General features: G+C 36.9%; 1 long non-coding RNA gene across 2 annotated transcripts; it reads right to left on the bottom strand.

The window, feature by feature from the left end:
- Window positions 1-856: 856 nt before the first annotated feature.
- Window positions 857-5,879, bottom strand: LOC118354254 (uncharacterized). 2 transcript variants are annotated; one of them, XR_004814413.2, is made up of 3 exons: window positions 5,748-5,879; window positions 4,197-4,335; window positions 857-1,437 (listed from the first exon to the last, which is right to left on the bottom strand). It is a non-coding gene; the product is annotated as an uncharacterized LOC118354254 (long non-coding RNA). The 2 variants fall into 2 exon arrangements; XR_007409722.1 differs by lacking the exon at window positions 857-1,437 and having other exon boundaries at window positions 4,052-4,335.
- Window positions 5,880-21,672: the final 15,793 nt, after the last annotated feature.

Genomic DNA, 21,672 nt, shown 5'->3' on the forward strand with positions numbered 1-21,672 from the left:
CCACAGCCATACCTCCCTAATGAGTTCAACTCTTAGCTTTGGGGAGAGCCCTCTTCCAGATTTATTCTCTCGCTTGGCCCTAGAAGTAGTGACTGCTTCCTTTATCTGCTCTTATCATGTTCTTTACTATTCTCTTATCCCTTTGTAGTTAATCCTCTGGTAGAAGCCAATAATTTTTTATATTACATTTTCTCTGTTCAAATTTCTGGGGTGGTTTCTGTTTCCCTGCTGGACTCTGATCAATACACCAACTTGCCATCAAAATTGGAGCTTGAGACAGAGGCCTATGTGAGAATGTACTCTTAGAGTGCTGGAGATTAAGGACAGGGGACTGAAGTGGGAAGAAGGAAGAGACAATACAACAATGTGTTATCAAGTTGGTCATGCTGATGGGCAACTGGTTTTTCAATCCCATGGCACTTTCTGAGAAACCATGTAAATATATCTCAGAACTAATGGTGGAAAGAGTGGAGAAAGTTTTTTATTTTTTGGCTTCCATGTCCATTGTTCAGAGTGAAGTCCTGCCAGATTACATTAGCTTGAAAGTGGTTGAAGCCTGCAGAGAACTGGTTGCCGCAGCAGTGATTGGAATACTAGTTAAAGCCAACAGAATGTGTAAGCTAGTATATAGGGGTGTTAGGTATAATTACCAAAATAAATAATGAATATTTAAAAATCTTTTCTCAAATGTCTTATGAAAACTTCGCTAAAATCTCAGGGTGAGAAAATTAAATCAATAGTTGAAGAATGTATGAGCTGCAACTCGGTTCCTTCCTTAAAGGTATCTAGATCCAGTAAGGGTGAGAGTGCGTGGGAGATCAGTCCTGTATAAAATAAGCATTGAGCAAGGCAATAAGCAGTATGTAGTTGATGTTAAATTATATTACTATAGAAATTTACTAGAAATTATATTACTATAGAAATTTACTAGGAGACATTGCATCTTACTGGAACAAAAGGCCAACTAGTCCAAGAAATGACATTTTTCTCTGCCAAAAGTAAGAGGTCATAGATAACTATGGCAAGGAAGAGGAGACATTGTCAGAAATTCAGGAAATAGCAAGAGATAGGTCAGCTTGGTAATGGTTAAAGAAGCAACTAAAAACAAAGGTTGGAAACCAAATGTCTCAGGATTTTGTTATTCCTGGGGCTGTGGATGTGATTAGAAGAGAAAACTATGACGCCAAGAGAATTCTGATACCTTATGGAGGAATAGTGATACCCTCTATTCTGCTGCTCAGTTGTCCGATAGACATCTCCTAAACTCCTCCCATCCACTTTCCATTTTGATTCAGTGGGAAATGGGAGAAGTCTGTGTCTTCCTTGCTCTTCCTCCACACCACTTGCTGACCTCAAGCAAGAACTTTCTCCCATCTTCATTATCTGAGGCCATAATTGTTTCTGACTGGTTTCAGCTTGCCATTTCCATTTTCTAATCTGTGAGCAAAAATTACAGGGCTTGATACTTATTTTGCAAATATCTATACTTTTTGATTTGGAAATCTTCAAACATTTTTGAACTTTTATTTCAGAAAAATATATTTTTTAAAGAGTTAGCATTTTTGAATTCCAGGAAGCTAGAAATTGATGTGAATCATGCAGTAAGAATATGCGATTTTCTACAATATGATCCATTCTCCAAATAATATAAAGTTTAGGGGTGGAAGGAAATTGGAGACAAATTTTGAAGATGGCAATAAGAACCAACATTGACTAAGAAGTCAGGCTTTGTGTGAAAGCTTTCATTTATCTGATTTGAAATGCTACCAGAAGGGCACTATGTTAGATTTGTAGCTGATGAAACTGGCTGTGGAGGGGTGTGACTAACGTGTTCTAGGTCAGACAGACCAGCCTCTCCTGGGCTCCTCTGTCCACAGTCATTTCTTCTCTAAAATCCTGTTGCACATTTTATATATAGTGTGATTTTGGCCCTTCCGGTATCCAGACCTACACTGTCAAAATATGTTTAAGCTCAGCCTTCTCAGGTAGATTAAAGACAAGGTGTATTTCCTGAATATTACTAGTGCCTAGTGATGTTAAAAGGATGATGAGCTCTGGGTGCTATGGGAAGGAAACTCTAGAGTTGGTGGATTGATGCCAATTCTGTCACTTAACAGCTGGTGACCATAGGAAAGTCACTTAAATTTCCTGTGTCTCAGCTTCATTATTTTATAAAACGGGCATAATAGAACCCATCTGCCAGGATTTTTAGGATGATTAAACTAGGTATTGTAGTTAAGCCGTTCCCAAAGTGTGTTCTTTGGAATACCAATTGCAAAAGGTACTCCTCTGGGAGGAAACTCTTTGCTTAAATTAATTTGTGAAATGTAGTGTACTGCATAAACTTTGTTTTGTTTTTTTTTTTACTCCAGTTGATTTATTTTAAGATTTTATTTATTTATTCATGAGAGACACACACAGAGAGAGGGGCAGAGATACAGGCAGAGAGAGAAGCAGGCTCCATGCAGGGAGCCTGATGTGGGACTCGATCCCAGGTCCTCAGGATCACGCCCTGGGCTGAAGGCGGCGCTAAGCTGCTAAGCCACCCTGGCGTCCCTAAACTTTGTTTTTTAAGATTTTATTTATTTATTCATGAAAGACACAGAGAGAGAGAGAGAGAGAGAGAGAGAGAGAGACAGGCAGAGGGAGAAGCAGGCTCCACGCAGGGAGCCCATCGTGGGACTCGATCCCAGGTCTCCAGGATCAGGCCCTGAGCTGAAGGCAGCGCTAAACCGCTGAGCCACCCGGGCTGCCCTAAACTTTTTGAGCCACTATGAAAACTAGTGCATTCAGGAGTCTGGAAAGCTCAGCAAGAAAGAAGGCTGTTTACTTTTTTTAAAGTGTTACCTTTTCAAGTGTTTCTCATATATGTCTGATCAACCATTCTTTCACTTAGCATATATTGGATAAGTAGAAGGTGCACTGAGAAACATAAATGACAGTTGGCGCTTGTGTTATGGTATTCAGATTTTAGGATTTGAGTACTAGATTGAAAGATTGTAGGATGAGAGTTTATCCAAAAATGTTAAGTTAAAAAAAAAAAAGTGCAGAAGATGTTCCCCTTTGGGTTTAAAGAAGGATACCTCTTACTATATTGTATTGAAATTTTGAGAAGGATGCAATGAACTATTAGTAATAGTTTCCTCTGTGATGGTGACTATGGTACAAGGGAGTCAAATATTTGGGTATATTTACCTTTTTGTACTGTTTCCATTTTTTACTATAAGCAAGTATTACTTGACTAGAAAAATAGAGGGCCAACTAAAAATGCACCTTAAGTTTTAATGAGTTTTAATAGGTTAAAACTTTATGAAAGCTTTCATAGTGTTAAATCATTTCTGAATCCTTATTTTTATAAGAAGGAGTTTTATGATCTACATTTGTTATGTGAACTTAACCAGTTTGGTAATGTAAGTGTATAACAGTCTTTTCCTTGTTATGTGCAAGCATTAAGCAAAGATGCTGTTCTTCCAGCCGGGAAGTCTACTTCCAGATCTCTTACACTACAGGAACCAATGCTAGAGGCTTTTAGTAATATCAATCTGTGGACTTAAGTTTCCAGTGGATTCTTTAATCCAGAATCAACTAACTCTATAGTGCTACCTTTGAGAATCCCAAATAATTTGTGAAAAATTTAGCAGTTGTTTAAGATTTTGTATTTACTGGCTTAAGAAGTTGAAACTACATTCAGGCTAATAAACTCATTCAGAAAGGTCATACTGTGTGAAATCTTACAGTTTCAAACCCTGAAAGTACAAAGTATTATTAAGTACACCCTAGACATCAATTTCTTACAAGGCAGAAGAGGTGGATTTGAATATGCAGTGATCGATAATATAAACAGGAAAGAAAGAAAAAGCTCCTTTTCCTATTCACAACATAAAGAAAGTAATTTGCAGTGTATTTCCAGTACATAAGGTACTTAAAGCACATTTGGCAACACTTAGCAGTAAGTGGCAAATCATCGTTATGTCTCTTGGTACCGTACACACCCTCATCCATCCGGTATTGGGGCATTAGAACAGTCCTGTGGCTACATCTGCTCTGTAGGTCTTGCCAGTCTTTCGATTTTTGAATTTTGCTTTAAATCAACTGGTCTATTTTTTTTTTTTTTAACTTGTTCTTTAGGCATAGATGGAAGCTACTGGTTTCATCACTAGTAGGAGAAAAAAGAAAGAGATTGCCTCTTGGTTTACCAGTATCTATCCATTCTTCCTCTGCCCAAACCTCTGGTCTGTTCTCCATTACTGATTTCCCAATGGGCTCCACCCTCTGCTCTTTAGCTAGAAAATTCACCATTTCCTAGTGGACTGGAATTTCCTGTTTGATATCCATCTAAAAATAAAATCAGAGGGAAAGAAAGGAGAGGAAGTTAAGAAAGGTCAAAAGGAATGCTCTAGGGGAAATTTCTTGTTTTTAGAAATGGCTGATTAGCATTTAAACCAATAAAGGAGAAAGCAGAATAGCAATTTCTCCAGGTACCTTTTTAGTCTTCTTTCTTCATTTCCCAATGCCCATAATTTGAGAACCAATGGGCAACAAAGTATGCTTTTACCAACCCCAAACCATCATTACCCAAGAACAATGTACTAAAAGTATGGGTGAGGATATCGGTGATCAGCTAGAGAAAGTTTGTAGGGTTGGGAACAATCTGCTCTTTATTCCCCACAGTTGTGGAGCATCTGTTGAACAATTACATCTCTCTACTAACATTAGGATGAATCTTGATTGGTATTTTAACATTTTAGAAAATTATAAAGCAGAGATGTGATAAAGATAACCTTTGTTGATTTGTTTTGCCATGTGTTAGGCACAATCTGGAGTCCTTTATATATAACAACTCATTTAATCATCATGTCAACCTAATGAGGTAGGTGCTATTAATATTATTTCCAACTTAGATAAGGAAAATGAGACATAAAAAGGCTAAATAACTTGCCCACAATCTCACAGCTAGTGAATGATTAGGATTAGGTCTCAGGCATTCTAGTTCTAGAACTAGTCCCCTTAACTACTGTAGAGTACAACAATCTCCTGATGGATATACAGCATTACAGATGTAAGGAAATATGATTTTATATAACATAGTATTGTGTATTTCACTTGCTAATTTTATGTGTTATATCATAAAATCTTAGAGAAGGGAGAATTTAGCAGGACGGTGTAGGTGAGAACTAATATTAATTGTTTGCAAAGTGCCGGTCATTTGTATGCATGAAGAGGTAGAGACAGCATCTGTTTGGATGCTTCAATTGGCTTAGGGGTCAGGACACTTTTACTATATAGGGCCAGATAGTAAATATTTTAGGTTTTGTGGGCCATATATTTGTTTCTTTCCCTTCCTTTTCCTCCTCTTCTTCTTCCTCCTCTTCTTCTTCCTCCTTCTCCCTCTTCCTCCTCTTCCTCCTCCTACTTTCCTATACCTTTTTATTTTTTATTTATTTTTAAATTTTTTCTCAGCATTTATTTGGTATTTATAATTCGCTTCTTTTTAAAAAATTTATTTTATTTAAATTCAATTAATTAACACATAGTGTACTATTAGTTTCAGAGTTCCTTCCTATACTTTTTTAAAATGCAGAAATCATTCTGAGTTTGAAGCAGTACCAACCAGATTTGGCTCTAGGTCATGATTTCCCACCCAGCTTTAGAAATGAAAATGAATTTGCTTGATTGTGTGTTGAAAGGTAGGGTGAGATTTGGAGGACAGTTCATCAGACCTCTGGTTCCACTCCATTCAGACTTACTGAGACCGTCTTTGCATTGGATTAGTCCTCCTATTTCTTCCTTCATCATTACAAGGTGGTGGCACAGAACAGTTTGGTTTCCATGCTTCTTCATGTGTAAGGTATAATATGGTAGGGTAGATAAAGGCTCTGCTGATAAACACAAAGCAGGAATCCGGAGCATCACTCCGATTGGAGAATGTTAGCATTATCCACATTCTAGACTGATTCTTGAAACCAGGAATTTATGACACTTATTGGCTTAGACATGAGTTGCTTGAACTCTCAGGATTGTGTGGCAAGAGAGATGGGGTTATCTGTGGGTCCAGCTCATTAGTCTGGAGTGGGTCTTGAGATTTTGCGTATTGAATGAGTTTTCAGGTGAAGTTGCCAGTTTCTGGTCCATGGACCACACTTTGAGTAGCAAGATTTAACTAAATTTAACCACCATAACTATTAAATAATGAGAGATTGATAGAATAAGTGTTGGGGAGATAATCACAATGCTTAAAGTTGTTTACAAGTATATTTTTGGTAGCAGTTGAAAATAATGCTTGTACAATGTGTGGACTGGAATCCGGATATGAATAATAACTATTGCCAAAGTTTTATAGTAAGAGAAGTTTTTTTCATAATAGAGAGAGAAAAAATTAAAGCTTCCAGGCCACTCCTGGAGGGAGGCATGGGAATGTAGAGATAGATGTGGGAGAGAAAGTCAGGAAGAGAGAGAAATATTTGAACCACCTTATGTGATCATGCTTTTACTGATGAACACTAGAGAAAACTGAAATGAGGAGACAGATTTTCCTGTGTAATGAGGCAGAGGTAAAATTTAAGGAAGCCAAAGTCTCAGAAGCAAAGGACACAATGTGTATAATTGCCTCGGGGATTATCAGAAATCTTGGAAGTGCTAGCTTGAAGAACTGGGAAGTTCTCACAGCCCAGTGAGAGCCACCCAATTTTTAACATCCATTATATGTTTTTATTAATTAATTAATATGTATTTTATTAATTGCTCCAGCAACGTTGTGAGTTGGATATTATTATTCTTGGTTTTAAAATGAGGAAACTGAAGCTCTAAGATATTAAAGAATCTGCCCAAGATTCACAGAAAGTAGAATGCAAATATGAGTCCTAACTGGACTAACTATAAAACCCATTATTATTTGAATACTCTAGTCATTTTCAAAAAAATAAATAAAAAAAAATAGCAAAAGCTCTCCCAAAAACCTTTTAAAATGAAATAGTAAGTGGGTCCAGTGGTGGCTTAAGAATTTTTATATGGAAGGATTTGGGGGCAATAATTTGTTTGTAGGTATGTTATGGCTGAGGTCTCGTCTTGAAGCTATGTTTACATAGCTAGGATGCTATTTTTACTTAGGTCGTATGTTTATTTGAGATAGCTCCTTTGGAGTCAGTTAAATATCCAACAATCCATTTTTCATGGTGTCCTTGTGTGGGACCTGAGTACATGATAGAGACAAAATTGAGCTTTTCTCCTGCTGTCTCTCAAGCATCTCTAAGGAACCTTAAAGTGAAAAACCAGTGAAGTATGTACTTCCTATTACTCCTAATTCTGTAAATGGAACTAAAATCCAGAGATTTAAAGTAAACTGTCCAGGGTAACACAACAAGTTAACAGCCAAATGACTCAGGATTATTAAACCTAAGTGCTTAGAGATCAATTTCTTCAAATTGTGTTTAAAGTACAAATAAAAATTAAGATGATTGTCTAAAGCATGGGAGTATTTTGAAGCCTGGGGAAAGTGGGATATTTTAGATTTAACATTTGCTTTCTCGAGAGAAGCAGTATCAAATGAGGCATAATGAGATGTACTTCCAGAGTTTCTCAGGGTATTATAGTAGAGTCTTATTATTTATTTTTGTTTGTTATATCATAATTTTGAAGGTTTGGTTAATGTTTTATCAGAACAATATTACTTTTGTTTTAAATATTTGGTTTTGCGTAAGTAACCATATTCTTAGTTATAACTACTACCACATACAGAGGGCAAATTTTTGCCAGCAGAATGTGTATCTGAATTTAGATTAAAATCAATGACAGGTTAAAAGGAATTCATTTTACATAAGAATGTTTTTTTCTTTTAAAGTGTTACTTAAATTAAGTGACACATGTGTCTATGTTATTTTGATTTTATAACTGTCAATTATATTGCCGTTAATTGCCAGTAGGGCCTTGTTATAAAAGTGTCTTTTAAAAAATATTGAAGAATAAATTCATCTGAATTCAGTATTGACTCTGCCTTCTATTAGGCTTTTGGCCAAAATGTGACTCAGTAGGGTGAATACAGTAGCTGAAGCAATATAATAGCTCACCCTTGGAAATCCTTTGGAGTAAAATGGTAACCACAAGGGCAAAGGGGCATGCCTTGACAACAGTGCCTTTCATTGGCGCAGACGGTCAACTAAAGGACAACACACAATGTTTCAGGCTAGATCTATAATTCTAATGGCTCAGCTATTTGGCAGGAAGCATCATATACATAAAAACTCGTGAGACTAAAATTAAAAAATATTCATGTTACCCCAAATCTTAGTTCTCTGGGTAAGAAAAAAAAAAAGACTAAAGACTGATTACAAGGATTGGGAAAGGAGGAGAGAGAGAGAGAGAGAGAGAGAGAGAAGAAGAGTGGAGAGGAGGAGGGAAGGCTGGAGGCTGTTATAATTGGTCTGGAATTCTGTAAGCTTATCCTTGAGTTTTGTTGCTCCTCACTTCTTCCTTATACTCATCACCAGAATAAGCAGAGTCCTGGCCTTCTACTGGTATTAAGTGAAAAATTACATAAGTTCTCCTCTAATACTTGCTCTGAGAAACATCCTTTTTTCATTCTTTCATTAGGGATTCTTACTTTTCATAATTAGGAAAAAGCTGCTTATCCATTTTTCAGGTATATTAGCAGCTATAATAAATGAGAAGACCATCTTGCCAGCAGTGGGGCATTTACTTACAGAGCATAAATATTTTTACTTGAAGTTTTCAGGACCCAAACAGTCATATATACATTTGTGTAACTCCCTAGTAAGGAAGATAAATATGGTAAGTTGTCTAGATATGCTATACAGATAGAGAATTTAGGGATTATTCATATTTTTAATCTCTTGATTTATAGTTTCAAGTCTTCCTATTTTCTGTAGAATCAAATATGGTTCATAGGATATGAATCAAGTATCAGTTCACACAAAGTGAAATAAAAAGCCATCACTTTAAAATAATTTTTTTTCTAGGTTGAAGCCTGGTTGTGTTTTATCCTTACAGTTCCAAATGCATATAACTTTCTTTTCATTCCATTTTATGCTGAAGGGAATCAGAATATGTCACCTTGAAATATGCCACTTTGGCATAAGAATTATTTTGAGCTGAAGACAATTAAGAAACAGCCAATGCAGGAGGAACTCTCTCCCTTTCCTCTTTCTATCTAAAAGCAGGGCATGCATTTCCCTTTGTGAAGATAGGCTTCCCTCCTCCATCTTGTACCAGAAGGAGAACAACTCTTATCATAGGAGGCAGAAAGTTAGCACTGAGATGAGTCCTTATAAACAAACCTTACTCACATAACTCTTACCTTCCATTAGTTTCCCCTCACATGTTTACCTTCCTACAATTTACCATCCCTAGAAGCCCAAATCCTTTTTCTTTGTCTTGTCATTTCTCCATAATTTATTGCCCTTTGTTAAGATGGTATAGAAGCCCCCAATTTTAACCACTCCTTTGAATTACTCATCACTGAATTCACCTATGTGCATGCTCATTATACATGTAAATAAATTCTTTTTTCTCTTCTTACTCTATCTTTTCTCAATTTAATTCACAGACCCTGGCACTAACACTAGAGGGAAGAGGAAAAGTTTCTTTCCTCTCATACAATGCCTATCTGGAAAACTCAGATTTCCATTACACAAGAAATTTTATTGCTTATGCTGGATAACTCTATGTGATCATCCTGGCCAGTATAAACTCAAGTTGTGATAAATCGGTTGCTAAATATACAGTTTTCAATTAAAAACTAAAATAAAAGCTTAATACTGTATTTGGTTAGTTCAAAGATCAAATATAGGGAAATAATATTTTTTGCTATGTTAAACTGTTTGCATACTTCCCTCTTCCCCTGCTCCAACTGGAAACCTGCCATCTTGACTATCCTTTTGAATAAGATAAATGAGAGCATTTACTGAAGAGATAGTGAGTGTGAATCTAACATGAGGAATGATGTGTGTGGGTCACCTGGGTGGCTCAGTTGGTTAAACGACTGCTTTGGCTCAGGTTATAATCCCAGGGTCCTGGGATTGAGCTCCCTTCTGAGCAGGGAGTCTGCTTCTCCCTCTCCCTCTGCCTGCAGCTCCCCCTACTTGTGCCTTCTCTCTGTCAAATGAATTAATAAAATCTTAAAAAAAAAAAAAAAGAATGATGTGTGGATTAGTAGTTTGAAGATCTGGGTTTTGTTTGATTCCTTCAGACGGATCCAGAGAACTGATGGATCCAGGGTAGTATGTGGATCTGGAAATCAGGGATAAGATTTGTATCCAAGAGTAGGGTAGTGGTCATAGTAGCTGAAGCGTGAAGGGGAGAAACAATTCACAACCAGGGCATCTAATCAAGAAAGAGAGATAGGAAAAGGAAGAGGGAATAGACTGATAAATCAGGAGTTCTGAGAGTGCTGAATAGTAGAGTGGATGAATTAGACGCAGATTTGGACAATCATGGAGAGAAAAAGTAGGTCTGTGGTTTGGGCCACTGTGCTGAATTAATAAAATGGGTTATAGGCTGGGGCATATGCTAGTCCTGGTCTTATGTCCTGTGTGATTTGGCCACATTACCCTTTTCGTGGCCATTTGTCATTTCAGTTCAGGTTTCATGTTTTTAAAAAACAGACTATAAGCCTCTTTATAATTTTATTCAGCTATCCTAGTTGATTTTTGATAGAAGGGCTACTTTTTCTTTTTAAATTCAACTTGAATCATTAAGGTATACTAGAAAGATAAAGGATCTAAGCAGACAGAAATCTAGTGGGCAAATACCAGGGCTAATATTGCTTAAAGGAAGATTCACTTAATTTTTTACAGCTCAGGGCAGTATTTCCCAACTGGAAATACTTGTAATACAAGTCCAGAGGAATACTTGTATACAATGAAAAGTACTCACTGAGAATATATAGAGTTCTTTACTCAGGACTACTCAGAACCAGTATTATGCTAAGTAAGATCATGTTCAGTATGGAAACAATTTATTTTTGGAGGTCATTCCCATCTTAATACTATTAGAATCGTGTTAATTCAATCCGGGATCAAGAGAAGATAAGAAATTATTTTCCAAATAATTTTTGTTCCCCCTTTTCCCTAATTTTTATTCCCAGCAGAAAGCATCAGGAAGATACTTCCAAGCATTCAGTGGTAAATTACCCTGGCTTCTACTGAGGTAACCGTTACCTCAGATCACTATGTGGAGGAGAGATTAGTCCATTCTGATTGGACATCTGCAGAACTTCGAAGGCTGTTGTAGCCAAAAAGCTCTTGGGAATTTTGACTCTTAGGGTTCCCAACCAAGTACCCACCACCTTGGGCCGACTTACTTTCTTTCTTTCTAGTTCAGTCACTGTAGATACTGGAAATTAGCACCTTACTGCAGTTACAGATTTCCTTTTCTAGTCTCCTTCAGAACGGGTCTTTGATTTTCTTTTCATCCTGGTGGGTTTCATCCTGATGATTTTCTAATCCGGTAAGAGGCTGAGATAGTAAACCGGGATGAGAAAGGAATCAGTGTCTGTTCAAACTTGCACAGTTAGTTGACTGACAAATTGTCCTCTGCTTGGGGATTTCCTCCAGAAGGGCCAAGCCACTGTGAATTCTGAATACATTTTGCTTTGTGAAGTAACACTGTTAACAAGAACCTTCTGAAAGGTTGGTTTTTCTTCTTTGCCCCTGAGAATAACAAAGTAACACTGACTGGAGAACACTGACACTTTAGATTTAAAATATGATAAAATAAATTCTGTTTTAAGCCTAATTTAGTGGAAGTCTATTGGTAAAAATTTAAACTACAAATTATAAATATGTGTTTATTGACATGTCCAAGAAAACACAATCACCTACTTCTCTTAAAAATCACATTTATTAGTAAGAAAAAAGGGAACCTTCCAATTTCCCTTATTCTTTAAGAAGTAAAGAATACCTTTAAAACCCTCTAACAGCTTTTCTTTTATTAGTAGCTAAAAGAAATCTCAAGGAGAGGTGGATACTTTAAAAATAAAAGGAGCAACATGAAAAGGTGCTCATCTTTCTGAAACCTCTATTGTTCAGTAATGCCTAATGTTAGACATTAAAGGTTTACGTGTTCATCATCATATTTTATTGAAGTTGGTAATAATTTACTTATTATCTGCAATGGGTTTCTGAAAAATATTTCTCTTTCCATTAAGGATTTCATTTTCAGCATTTACTTGTCAGTTAAATCCTCACATCATTAATGTAACTTCTCATCATAGGCAAAATTGAATATTCATGCCTAGCTCAAATCACTGTTATTTTGGCCTCTTACATTTTTTTCCCCCCTGAAAGTGTAGATTGTTAACCCATCACTTTACAGCTAAGATTGTTAAATTTCCAGAGACTGCTTTGGTTTGTCAGTGTAATTTGGAGTTTACATTTAGTCATTTTTCTATGGATGGTAATTTCTGCTTTTAACCTTGACCAGGTCCAAGCATGTTATTTAGCCCCTTGCTCTTTGCTACCTACTTTATTAACTTTTTGGTAATATTCTAGGTCCCAGAGCCATGCTATTTCAACTCTTCATACAACACGTTGCCTGATTGTATGCATGGAAAATACAATCCTTTAATGATGATCATTCTCTCAAATTATTGACCTTCACCCAAGGAATTAATTTCCTTGTCTGAAAGACAGTTGAAGGGTATTTTTAGATGGTCAAGCATAGACAAGATGGTCTCTCAAGCCCCTTATAACCATAAGATTCTAGGATTCTATTTGTTGGTTTATCTCATTTTTGGTGAATCAACCTTAACAAATACATTTTTTTAAGGTCAAGGACAACATTTTTATTAATCTGTATTATGGCAGGATAGAGTTTATTTTCCCTGCCACCAACCTCTGCTCCCCCTCACTACCACCATACTGGTTCCTTGCACATAGCCATCTGCCTTCTAAGGCAGGCCAGGTTCTAACTGAGCTAAGGTAACAGTGAGAGGCCTTTTGTAAAAGTACCACAAGGGAAAAGAAGAGACAAAGACTTTTTGCATAATAACTCAGAGGATTTGTATATTCTGAGATTAGATAACCCTTGGCATTTAAAAATTCTGATTATCTTGTGGTTGCTTGATTCTAAGTCATAGTCATTGAAAGAAGCCTCCTTCATCTCCTTCAAAGGAAAAGAAAACAAAAACACCTAATCCTAAAGAACAAACAGATAAACAAAAGTTTCTTAAACTGAATAAAACATTGGCAACTAGTCCAAAGTTGAATAGGAGATATGAGGGTACGCTGAGGTGTAGGGGGGTTGTTGGTGAGAAGCAAATGGATTTTAAGGAACTATAGGAACTGTCATGAAGGAGAGAGGGAAGAGATTCTGGGGATATAAGAAAACAGAGAGGATGCAAGGTGATTGTACCTCTTTATGAAAGAGTGTGGTTAGAATGAGCTGAATATAATTATAATGTGGAAACATCTAGAATGGATGCTGTGTGGATTATAGTAGATAACTGAAGCCTGAATATACTTAGGGATTTTGTGCTTGTTATTGCTTAGTTAATAATAAGATATTCTTTTGATAATGAATTGTACAGTTCTGGCTTTCTATGAGAGCATTACAAGGGGGTTACATTGTTAATATGCAACTAATATTCATTTAGGGAGTGTTTATGCTAAAATGTGTGTCATATCAATGATGAATGTCAGGTTTCAGAATGTAAGCTCCTAGAAAGTAAGCATATTTCTGTGGAATATGCTGTTTATGAGACTCCGTTAATCCAATTCTCCTTTTGCATTACTCTCTTGATGGCACACATATTGTTTCAGGTCATGCTTAGCCATTTAATGGTTTACTTACTATCAGAGAGTTATTTGGGAAAGCCACAGGGCAAGAGAGAGCCTAATTAATATTAAACATCAACAATAATTTGGACTTATTTTCATAAGTTGCCTAGTAAAGGAACATGCCAGCCCTGGGTTATCAGTATGAATTAATGGTGGCTTCTTGTGCTGCTGGCCAGAATCATTATACACTGTTTAGCATACAAATTATTATGGATAATATTTTTGATACAGTAGAACTTGACTCATTCATTTCACTAATCTGCAGATCCAATAATTCTCAAACCAACCTCAGCCATCTCTCTTTACTCTTAGTGAAGTTTATTAATGGCTGTCATGAAATCTCTTATTACAAAGAATTCATTACATCTACAAAAGATGCTAGAGTACATTTATTGGTCTACTACCAGATAATCTAATAAAAAGTTAAATTGCAAGTCTATTTATCAGGTAGAAAGAACAGTACACTTTTTCTGTGATATGACATCATAGCAGTTCATCCTGTCCATATGCATAGAAAGTACTTACACTGGTTAATTTGCCTTGATCTTTAATAAGCTTCTTCATTATTATGAATATATAACTTTAGAAGAACACTTCAGTGGTAGAAGAATTCTGTTACATGTAGGAATATTCAGCAAAAGTAAGAAGAATAGTAAATATCTCAATAGGTGGAACAAATATAAGATTATTACTTGTGTGTCTATTTTTTATGACCCCCCACCCTCCATAACAATCCAATACAATTTCTTAGCAAATTTACAGTTTATATAACAGAACAGAATGAAAGAGAGTCTATAAGTGGAAAACTGTAATAAATTTTCCATACAAATGATGGGTTAACTATCTGGGGGAAAAAAAAAGCAACAGGCCAGAGTAACAGTGATTTGAGCTAGGCATGAATATTCAATTTTGCCTGTGATGAGAAGTTACATTAGTGATGTGAGGATTTAACTGACAAGCAAATGCTGAAAATGAAATCCTTAATGGAAAGAGAAATATTTTTCAGAAACCCATTGCAGATAATAAGTAAATCATCACCAAATTCAATAACACATGATTACTGCATGCCATCTAATTCATTATATGCTACTTGACCTTTGGTTAAACAGTAGTATTTCTGTGTAACTAATTCAGCAATTTACAATTTGAGTGCCTACTATGTGTAGTTTATGTATAGATATCTTAGTTAAGATTGAGAAGAAATTCAGTTTCTTTCTAGGAGCTCATCATTTTGTTTTAATCAATTGAGGGAAGTGGTAAATAAATGCAATAATATCACATTCATTCAACAAATATTTATGAAATGCCTACTGAATTTGCCCTTATTGTAACTGTGTAACAAGGTGTTAAATGGTAAAAGTTGACTCACATACCAGGTATGATAATATCATAAGCCAGGGAGAGGTATCACATGATTATGCGTATTTTCAATGGGAGTGATAGAGAACTGGTTTAGGATTCGTGAGCCTTTTGTTTATTTTGAGCATTTAAAAAGGTGGAGAGCTAAAAATTCAAGATGATTTGGTGAATGGGGTTTCTTTCTTTCTTTTTTTTAAGATTTTATTTATTTATTTGACACAGAGAGAGAGCACAAATAGGCAGAGTGGCAGGCAGAGAGAGAGAGGGAGAAGCAGGCTCCCCACTGAGCAGAGAGACTGATGTGGGGTTTGATCCTAGGACCCTGAGATCATGACCTGAGCTGAAGAAAGATGCTTAACTGACTGAGCCACCCGGGCACCCAAGTAAATGGCATTTCTTTGGAAAAGGCTGAGGTGTGATTCCTTCTCTCTTTTTCCTCTAAATCCTGCCAGGAAGGGTGGGGAAAGTGCTTTATAAGTGTTTCCTAATTTTTTTTTAAGATTTATTTATTTATGATAGAGAGATAGAGAGAGAGAGAGAGGGAGAGGCAGTGACACAGAGGGAGAAGCAGGCTCCCTGCAAGGAGCCTGACACGGGACTTGATCCCGGGACACCTGGATCGCGCCCTGGGCCAAAGGCAGGTGCTAAACTGCTGAGCCACCCAGGGATCCCCCAAGTGTTTCCTAATTAAAGGGACACAGTAGACTAGCCTTACTTCCATTTGGGAAAAAAATTAAAAGCCTTTGGCAGCTACATAGATGCCATGTCTAGGGATCTTGACGCAGTACTTCTCTTCCATCCATCATAGCCAAAAGAACTTAGATTTTAAGAAATAGATGTGGAACTCTCAGTAGAAATGTTTCCTGGGGACTTTTTTTGGTGGTGGTGGTTGGAAACTTTTAAATAGAAATCTTGCCTAAGGAGAGCCATGGAAGCAAGTGGCAATGGAGAGTACTACCTGGAATCTGCAGTTGCAGTGTGATCAGTAGCACCTGGCCAAAAAAGGAGGTACTTCCTATGACAAGAGACTGGCATTCAGGGGGACTTGGGTGGAGAGATTCTTGAGAAGCTGTGAAAGTATCCATAAGAAAAAGAGTCAACTTGAAATAGACACCTGTTCTAAAGAGTATGATGCCTTTTTACCTTTCTTTCTTTTAAATCCTTCAACCACAGAGGGGCTAGAAGCTGTGGTTACCAAGTTGGTGGCAGTATAGAAATTCCAAGATGGGGAAGGAAAGGAAGGCAGACAGGCAAAGGCAAAGAAAGTAGGGAGGGAGGTAAGGAAGGATGGAAAGAAAAAAAAGAAGTCAACTACTCTTCCTTTCCTAAAGTAGAGGTCTTAACTGGGAAAATGAAAAATTAAGTAATTTAATTGAGACAGAAAGTGTTTATGATTGGAAGGACTTATTTTTCCAAAGGTATGTACTAGATGTTCTTTTCCATATTCCCCTCATTAAGTAGAGCTAAAAATCCCTGGACATTATGTATAAAACAGACATAGACTGTGAACATTGGAGAGAAGACAGACTAACTAGGGAACTTGGGACCTGAGGGACAGCACGGGGAGTTTCCTGGATTTTCTTTTTGCTAGTAGTCTTCAGACTGAAGACTATAGAAGTCAGTAATCCAGACCAATGGGTGTAGAAACAAAAACAAAGCAAAAACATACACATAACAAATTCTTGCTCTTTCTCATCTAAGTACCAGTTTAGCAGAAAATTTTAAGACAACTTTTCTACTTATTTCTAAAATTTATATGAAAAAGAAAAGGTATATTATAGGTAAAACAGTTTTGAAAAAGAATAAAGTGGGAGGAATTATTTTACCCAATGTCAAAAATTAATATATAGCTATAATATTCAAGACTATATGTTATAGGTGGAGGGATAAGCTTCTGGACCAATACAACAGAATAGAAAGCTACAAAATAGCTCCACAAAAATTCTAAGGCTAAGTGATCTTTGACAAAGGTGCAAAAGATGCTTAATAGAGGAAGGATAGTCTTTTCAACAAATGATGCTATCCATAGACCAATTGGCTATCCATAGGTAAAAATATGAACTGTGACCTAAACCTTACTTGTACAAAAATTAAGTCAAAATGGATCATAGAATTAAATGAAGATAAAAACTATAATACTTTTAGATGATAAAATAGAAGATAAATTTCAAGACCTAGGGCTTGGTTAAGAGTTCCTAGGTATCACACTACTAGTACTATCCATAAAAGAAAAGCATAATAAATTGGACTTCATCAAATTTTAAAACTTTTGTTCTGTGAAAGTCTCTGTTAAGAGGAAAGTGTTTGCAAAACATATGTCTGACATTCATATCTGAAATATGTAAAGAACTTTCAAATCTGAATAGTGAAAAAACCCACTAAAAACCAAAAAACCCCCCAAAAACCCAAACAACAACAAAAAACCCCACCAAACAAACCCCAAAGCAGTTCGACCAGAAAATAGATAAAAGAATGAAGAGACATTTCATTGAAGTGATAAATGGATTAAAAATAACTATGTGAAAAAGTATTGAACATAACCAGACATTAGAGAAATATAAATTAAAACCATGATGAGATATCACCACCACTTATTAGCCCAGTAAAAAGAGAACATAATGAGAACATAAAAAGCTGTCTATGATGAAAAGAAACTGGATCTCTCATACATTCCTGTTGGGATTATAAAATGGTGAAGCCATTCTAAGAAAGTTTGACAGTTTCTTGAAAAAATAGACATGGATTTACTATACAACCCAGCAATCCCAGAGAAATGAACACTCAACGTCCACACAAAAACCTGCACATGACCATTCATAGCACCCTTATTTGTTATAGTCAAAAACTGTAAACAACCAAAATGGCTCTCAATTGGTGAGTGATTAAATGAACTGGCACATCCATACTACGGAATACTGCTCAGAAATAAAAAGGAATAAATAAAACATTGATACACACAACTTGTTAGTGGATCTCAAGGACATTATGCCGAGTGAAAAAAAGCCAATCTCAAAAGGTTACATTAAACATAATTCTTGAATTTACAAAATTATGGAGTTAGAAAGCAGATCAGTGGTTGCCAGGTGTTTGGGGTGGTGGCCGAAGGGTATAGGAGTGACATTTAAGAGGCAGTTCGGGATCTTCGTGATGATAAAATAGTTTGATATTGTGACTGCAGGGATGGATAAAATGATGTGGAACTACACCACACACATTGTACCAATGTCAATTTCCTGAATTCCATAGCACACTATAGTTATCTAAAATGTAACTAATCATTGGGGAGATGTAGGTGAAGGGTACTTGGGGCCTCTCTGAAAATTCCTGTGAATGTCTAATTATTTCTAAAAAAACTTAAAAATGTGCTTGTGACTTAAAGTGATTGTTACAGTTTCAGTTACCTGAAAATAAGCAGAAAAGTGAGAGGACTTCTGAATTTTTTTTCCAGAGGGGAAGAATTGCTATGTTCGCTGAATAAACTTAAGGGGACTAGAGACAAGATCAAGTTGCTTGTGTGATTGCAATCCATGATGACTTCTTGCTAAATATACCCATTACCTGTTATATTCTCTTTTTTTAAAAAAGTGCTTTGTTCTCTTGTTTGCTTGACATGACAACTCTCCTCATTTTATTCATGTTGCTTCTCACAACATCTGTTTGTTTGTTTGTTTTTGTTTTTCGTATTTTCCCTTTCATTCGGTAGGGACAGTAACCAGGTAGTCAGTCAGTCACCCAAGTCATAAACCTTTGACTCATTAGTCTTTCAACTTCTTTGCTGTCTTCATCATGCCAATTCCCTCTCTTTCCCAGATAATTAGTCACCAAGGCCTGTTGACTTCGCTTTCTCACACTTCCCTTGTTTTTGCCTTCATTTTCTCTCACCTGAATTACTGTGACATCTCCAACATTTACTTACATACTTGCAGGTTTGTTCTCCTTAACTCTTTCTTCCCACAGCCATCCAAAGTGTTATATCTGAAATACCTTTGGCCCTGTCATATCTAGCCTAAATAGTGTTTCAGTGATTGCTCATGGCCGACGGGAAAATTTGAAGTCCCTTAACTTGTCAGCCAGGGTTCCTGATGGTCTGGTCTCTGCCCAGCTCTCCACAGCCTGACTCATATTTGTTACATAGATTCATATCTCTGTGCCATTGTTCCTGCTCCTGCCTCTGGCTTGCATGTTGTCTTTGCTTGGAATATGTATACACACCCTCTTATTATTTTCGAGACTCAAGGCTTCCAGGAAACCCTCTATCACCCTCTTAGGGTAGGTCAGGCTTCCACCTCAGTGCTCCTGAAATTGCTCTATCACTTAGACTGGGCCTATGGTCTAAGTGTAGTCCTACTTTATAAGCAGAGAAACGGATTAAATTATCTGAAGGTCGTTCAAAATTTGTTTTTTTATGAACCCATAAGGTTGCTTGTATCATCTGGCATCTCTCATTCATCATTTGAATTTGAGAGACATTAGTTAATTGGTTCTGTGTAGGAATTACGTTAGGGATGGGAGATGCAAAACTGAGTGAGGCAAGGCTGTGGCCCTCGCTTACCTCAAAGTATATGACATGCATTTTATGTTCATGATCAGATGGGAAGAGGGCAACATTCCTTTGAATAAATTAGCAACCTGATTGTGCTATATGGGCACCTGGATGAATCCTGGAGAAGTCCCACTTGCTGTGGGAGGATTAGCACTGGTGCGGAGGCTTCCTGTGGTCAGCATAGCCACACCACTTGCATCTTTCAGAATGTATAGAGCCACAGACTCTTAGAATCAGTCTGTGCCTGTTAATTCACACTTATTAGCAGTAAGATTGGCTACACCGCTAGGCATTTGGAAAACTGCTCTGTCTCAACACCACTATCCACAGCATGATGAAAGAGCTTTCTGAAGAGTGAGAAGGATGTATGTGGTCAGTTGGTAAAGTCAGAACTTAATTTTTTTCTATTATTAAAGTATCACACTGCTGATTTTCTTTCTTTTTTTTTTTAATTTGTATTTATTTATGATAGTCACACAGAGAGAGAGAGAGAGGCAGAGACACAGGAAGAGGGAGAAGCAGGCTCCTTGCACCGGGAGCCCGATGCGGGATTCGATCCCCGGTCTCCAGGATCACGCCCTAGGCCAAAGGCAGGCGCTAAACCACTGCGCCACCCAGGGATCTCACACTGCTGATTTTCTACCATCTTTTCTTCCTTTTCCTATCTTGATTCTACACATTACTCTGTTTTTATTGCTACTTGGGTTGTAAAGGACTAGAGAATGTTATAGTAAAATGTCGTAGGAACTACAGAAAACTCAAAGTGCTTGGTGTAATGCCTGGTCCTTTGTAATATTAAACAATCAGTGTAGAGAAACAAAAAAGGGTGTCTTTGCAATTTTGTTAGATATCAAAAGAACCCTTAGAAGACAAATTGGAGAAGCAATGCTGCCTCTCTTTTTATAATATGACAAAGAGCTAATTCAGCTTCTTTAACAGGAACTCAAATAAGCCCAACCCTTTCAAAAAGCCTTTATATTCAATGTAAAGGAAAATGTGTCTTCAAATCCTTAGAGTTCAGCTTCCACTGGTTTCAATGGGAGCTGTACATTCAGAGCCAAGGGCTAATTTTGGTCTATGTATTTCCCCAATAAGTTCTCTTGGGTGATCATTTTAGCATCAGCAAAGTGTTTCCTCTAGCTATAAGAGCCAGTGTTTAAAAGTTTAAAGTGATGCGAATAGGCCAAAATCTAAATCAATATTCTGTAGAACAAATAAAGAGAAGAGAGATTTAGGCAGCAGGCACATGGTATGTGCTCCAATTCCCTGGTAGGCAGATCAAGGAGGTTTCAACAAGAACTTAAAAATAAAGAAGCCTAGAAAACAGATGTTAACAAAACTACTCTCTCCCCCTCGCTGAGAAATGACTGGTTATGTTTTCAGATCAAGACACTGGGTCCCAGAGGGAAATACCATTGTGTCATGTCTAGTGAGATCTAAAGAGCAAAGAGGATGCAGATCAATAGTAGCTTATTTATCTTCCTCAATGCCAGTGATTTGAACAGAGTTTGTACTGACTTTGTTTAGCTTTTAGGCATGTTACTTTGGTTCACGTAGTAGTTTATATGGAAATGACATGGTACGAATGCCACGTTTTCCCCTCTTCTCCACCGCCCATTCCTGCTTTCAGTTTCCTCTTAGAAGTCCCCTAACTTAATAACGTTTGTGGGGAGGACGGTTTGCCTGCTGATCTCTGGGGCTCTGAAGATTACTTATTATCATTTACCCTTAGAGAACCTTGAGTGATGCTAGCTCAAAACGGATGACTGGAAAGAAATACTGCAGTGAAAGAACATCCAAAAGCAACTTCATCACAAACCATTGATCATAACATTTGACTTCCCTAAACAATAATTTGAGATGTCACGGTGGGAAAAACAGACCACTGGAATGCGTAGGACCTTCAATATGCTTTAAAAGAGGGTTTAGTAGAAGACGGTTTGATTGCTGAGATGCCAAATGCATTGTATTATGAGAAAA

This window comes from Canis lupus, chromosome 3 (assembly GCF_003254725.2).
Source record: "Canis lupus dingo isolate Sandy chromosome 3, ASM325472v2, whole genome shotgun sequence".
Taxonomy (NCBI): Eukaryota; Metazoa; Chordata; class Mammalia; order Carnivora; family Canidae; genus Canis; species Canis lupus.